Below are 2,900 nucleotides of genomic sequence, written 5' to 3'. Positions count from 1 at the left end.
TCCCTGGGCTGCCTTTGGTTCCTCTGAGCACCATACACCCAGTTCACTCCATCTCATGCACTGGAATTCTGTTTCTTTCCTAAGCACCACATGGAAAAATAATAATTGCTCACATTCATCGCATGTATACTAAGCACCAAGGACTGGACCTTGCTGTGGATTAACTCTTTAACTCTATAAGTTAAGTCTGACTGCTATCTCCCCTTTAAAGAAGTGGAAACAGAGGCACAGAGAGGTAATTAACTTGCTCAAGGTCATAGAGTCAGAAAATGGCAGTGGCAGGATGGATTCAAACCCCGGTGGTTGGCTCCAGGCCTACCCCCTAAACTGTTCTGTTCCACACTTTTGTTTGCAAAGTTTCCGAATTCCCTCCCCTGGCTGGGCCTATCTGCACGCTTTGACCAAACCCTGACTCTTGCCTGTTCAGAAGTGGACCTGCACAATCACCAGCCCTCCCACCCTCCCTGCACCAGTTCTCAGGGGACTAAGTGGAAAATGATGTAGACCTTTTCTCAGGGGGTTGAGGTCCGTTGCCTGCTGGCTTCTGGCTAATTACCACTTACCACCTGGAGTAGGCTCAGGAAACCAGACCCGGGATGGGTGCATCCAGCTGAGAGGAACAAGCTGGGCAGGAGTGCCAGCGGCCAGCCACCAGCATCACCTCCCTGTCTGCAGCCCCGCAGAGCTGCTGATGGACCAAGCACCTGGCTCGGCTGCTGTATCTCCTGCTAACAGCCTCTCTTGGCCCTCCTCTTCTATCTGGGTGTTTTCCTTGTGGCTCTAACGAACACCCTTTGTGTCACATTGAAGTTGCCAGTTATTGCCACTCAGAATAAAACCGAGCCTTTGCTGGGCAGAGACTCCTGAGAGCTTTGTGCCTGGGAGTGAGGAAGTGTGGACTGGAATAATCCCTTCTATGTGAGTGGTCCTCAAGCATCATTAGAGGGTACCAGGTAGGGGCCCCTCCCAGACAGGATGTAAACAAACAATAGGATGTTCCAGGCTCCCCTCCCCCACTCAGGTTTGCTCCCTTCCTTGCCCTCAGCACACCTGCATGCTGTAATCCTATCTGACTGGTTTAGGCTCTTTCCCCGTGCCCCAAAGATAAAGCCAAGCCAGATGGATGCACCTTCTGATGTGAGCTCTCAGGTCAGTCTGAGTAGTGGGCAATGGCTTCATGGGATCCTCAGACAACAGCTGAGTCCACCTGCACGTTATTCAAGGAGCAGTTTCCTCGGCTCTATCTTGGAACCACTGACCCAAATCCCTGCGGCCGGGGCTGAGGAATCTCCGATTGTAACAAGCTCCTCCCAGACTGTCATGTGTAGACCCACGGGACCTAAGCAAATAGATCCAAGGAAAAGATGCCCCCACATACACTCTCTCCTAGGACCAGAGAAAACACCTTGTAAACTCTAAAGCACCCTTTGGAAGCCGGACATTAGCACTGCTAGCACTGACCTTCATGATATGCCAGGACAACCATTTCTATCCCTATTTTATAGACAAAGAAACCCATATGTCCTCTCAGGATATGGCAACAACAGAATTGAGGTAATCCCCAGTTATTTTCACTCACAGGCAACCACAAAAAACCCATTGTCGTTGAGTTGTTTCTCACTCATGGCAACTCCATGTGTGTCAGAGTGGACCTGTCCTCCATGGGGTTTTCAATTGTTGATTTTTTGCAAGTAGATCCCCAGGCCTTTCTTCTGAGGTGCTTCTGGGTGGACTCAAACCTCCACCCTTTTGGTTAACAGCTGAGTATGTTAACCATTTATACCACCAAAGGACTCCAAGGCAACCACGGTAAGATCTAAAAGCATTTTTAGAGCCTAGTACCCTACCCAGAAACCCTATATTATGAAAAAGGAACCATGGGGTAGCTCTAGCCTATGTTGCTGTTATTGTCGTTAGGTGCTGTCGAGTCAATTCTGACTCTTAGTGACCCTATGTACAACAGAATGAAACACTGCCTGGTCCTGCACCATCCTCACAGTCATTGCTATGTTTGAGCCCATCGTTGCTGCCACTGTCAATCCATCTCATGGTCTTCCTCTTTTTTGCTGACCCTCTACTTTACCAAGCAAGATGACCTTCTCCAGAGATTGGTCCCTCCTGATACCAAAAAATCCAAACCCACTGTCATTGAGTTGATTCTGATTCATAGCAACCCTATAAGACAGAGTAGAACTGCCCCCTAGGGTTTCCAAGGAGTGGCTGGTAGATTTGAACTGCCAGCCTTTTGGTTAGCAGCCAAGTTCTCTTGCCATCCATGCTTCTAAGGAGCATTCTGGCTGTACTTCTTCTTCTAATACAGTTTTTTTCGTTCTTCTGGGAGTAGCCTGCGGTTAGCTAAAACTGCCAACTTTACATCAATTGATATCTTAAGTGTAAGCTGCTCTCAGCCATCAGCATCCTTCCAAAGCACTCTTATCAGGGAAAACAGGAGTATCAGTGATTCTCAGCAGGGGGTGATTTTGCCCCCAGGAGACATTTGGCAATGTCTGGAGACATTTTTGGTTGTCACAACTGGGGTGGGGGGAGGCATGTAGTGGGTAGAGGCCCTGGATGGTGTTAAACATCATACAATCCACAGGACAGTCCCCCACAACGAAGAATTATCTGGGCCAAAATGTAAGTGGTGTGAAGGTTGAGAATCCCTAGAATAGATGCCACCAAAGACATGTGCCCCAATCCCGGAATGGCTTCCATTCCCTGAAGGCAGGGCGTTAACGCAGGCTTCCGGTTTGGGGGTGGAGTTTTCATAGCCTTGGTCTGTTGTTATTTATCTAGAAAGAAGATGTGGATCAACCCAGGAGCCAGGAGAGAAAGGCTTACAGGTCGATCATACAGCCAGCTGCCCCCTCCCCATTATGTGAGCTGAGCCTAAAGGACCC

General features: G+C 49.0%; 1 protein-coding gene across 2 annotated transcripts in view; it reads right to left on the bottom strand.

Annotated features, from left to right (window-relative positions):
• The window catches only part of RGS6 (regulator of G protein signaling 6), a 598,382-nt gene that overhangs the window by 55,967 nt on the left and 539,515 nt on the right, over positions 1-2,900 (bottom strand). The window lies entirely within an intron of this gene.

Source organism: Trichechus manatus, unplaced genomic scaffold (genome assembly GCF_000243295.1).
Source record: "Trichechus manatus latirostris isolate Lorelei unplaced genomic scaffold, TriManLat1.0 scaffold00010, whole genome shotgun sequence".
Taxonomy (NCBI): Eukaryota; Metazoa; Chordata; class Mammalia; order Sirenia; family Trichechidae; genus Trichechus; species Trichechus manatus.
The sequence above is the reverse complement of the archived record's forward strand: the minus strand, read 5'-3'. Positions and strand labels throughout refer to the sequence as shown.